Genomic DNA, 2,285 nt, shown 5'->3' with positions numbered 1-2,285 from the left:
AATATGGTCGGCCTATTAAATATTCGCTCCATTTATAATTGAATTTTTTTATTAGATCGAATCTTGGATCGAATATTTAATATGTCAATCCATATCCGCTAAAATAAAAATTAAACTCAATTCTAGGATTCTTATTTCAAATTGGGGGTTTGATTTCCGGGCATTTTTCATAAAATTTGATATTATAGATAACTTTTGCTTGTTATTTGCAATCAATTCATGTATTTATTTGTAGGTTTGGATTTGGAAATCGAAGTATCAGGCGATTTGTTCTTGGAGACCAGAAATTTCCGATTTTACTCCTGATATAAAAGTTAAAAACGGTTGTAAAATAAAGCGAAATTCAAAGTTAAAGGTGCAAATTGCAAGGAAACGTAATATAGATCGGATTTAAAAACACGCCCAAAGAAATGGATTACAAAGTGTCAATTACTCTTATTTTCTTAATTTTTAATTAATAATTTACTGAAATTTATTAACAAAGCTCATGACTTCATACTAATAAAATTAAATACACGAATATAAGTCGAATCACATATTTTTTGTAAAATAAAATGTGAAAAGAAATTTTTTTATTTAAAATTGTGTAAATATCAGTGCATCGAAAATACAAGGTACTATTTTCTGTGAAACACCTAGATACGTCGGGTTATCCAAGTGGCACGTATAGCACCCAGCCAGCTTCTATATATGTGGAATTATGAGCCAAATTTGTGTTCAGCATCTGAATCAGGTCTACTTGAGAACTTAGTCTGTCTGCAATTTTCGATAATGTATCCTGCTGCTGCACTGTGTAAGTAACTACTGCTATAGGTAAACCCTTACCATCTGCAGGTACGCACCCACAAAGAAGATAGAGTTAAATAGAGGTAATCAATCTAATGACAATGATTATATGGAAGAGACTAATATACCATTATTCTTTGGGACTTTGATGGTTAAAGAGTTCCTAAATTGGCAGAGTGATGTCGATAAATTTTTCGATGTCATAAAGGTTCCTGAAAATAAGAAAGTTAGGATGGTGACAGTTTGATTCATGAGTGTTGCTTATTTATGGTGGGATAAACTTGTAATCCAAAAATAAAAAGACCTATTAGAACATGGAGGAGGATGAAAGAATTGATGATGGAGTGGTTTTTACCAGAGGGATATAAGTCTAAGATTCATGTTCATCGCAAAAAAAAGGATACTTCGGCTCAATATCATGAATCCGATCATGTTAACAATATGTTTGATAAAAGTAAAACTAGAAATCTTATTAAATGTTGGAGATAAAGAAGTGACTGAATTTGATGATGTAAGAAACTTGAAAGATGTGGAGATAATTGAAGATGTTTGTGAGATTGAAAAAAATCCTTGTGAATTTAAGGTTGTCCTCGTGGATTTAAGGTTTTAAATTGGAGGAGTTTAATTTTATAGTGCTATGTACGATTTATTAACGATTACGAGACATTTTCTAGCCATTTCATTCCTTTTTTGTCATATTTTTGTAAGGACTTCAATTTTGACGAGGTGTTTTTTTTGTGATTTTTCTTTTAATAGATTAAGGTTTTATTACGTAAACTTCCGATAATATCTATGCATCATCTTTGATTAGATGATAAATTTTGTAAATGAGAGATATTCTCTAAAAATGATTATTATATTTTGGATACAATTCACTAATGAAACTGTTGTTTCCTATAAAAAAAATATGTATACATACATGCACGACTTATTAGTTAATACCGGCCTTATTACTAATAATTATGATAGTTTTACAATAATACGAACGGGTGCATGATGAATTATAAAATTCATTAAAAAAGCTCATGACTTCATACTAATAAAATTAAATACACGAATATAAGTCGAATCACTTATTTTTTGTAAGATAAAATGTGAAAAGGAAACTTTTTATTTGAAATTGTGTGAATATCAGTGCATCGAAAATACAAGGTATTTTTCTGTGAAACACCTAGATACGTTGGGTTATCCAAGTGGCACGTATAGCACCCAGCCAGCTTCTATATATGTGGAATTATGAGCCAAATTTGTGTTCAGCATCTGAATCAGGTCTACTTGAGAACTTAGTCTGTCTGCAATTTTCGATAATGTATCCTGCTGCTGCACTGTGTAAGTAACTACTGCTATAGGTAAACCCTTACCATCTGCAGGCACGCACCCACAAAGAAGATGGATAAGAACTTTTGCACATGTAATAAAACTATACTTTATAGAAGTCTCGAAAATATTCAATGGGACGCAGGGAGTACTAATATCTGATTATTGTTCATCGTTTGTTG

This window comes from Apium graveolens, chromosome 11 (assembly GCF_009905375.1).
Source record: "Apium graveolens cultivar Ventura chromosome 11, ASM990537v1, whole genome shotgun sequence".
Lineage (NCBI taxonomy): Eukaryota > Viridiplantae > Streptophyta > Magnoliopsida > Apiales > Apiaceae > Apium > Apium graveolens.
The sequence above is the reverse complement of the archived record's forward strand: the minus strand, read 5'-3'. Positions refer to the sequence as shown.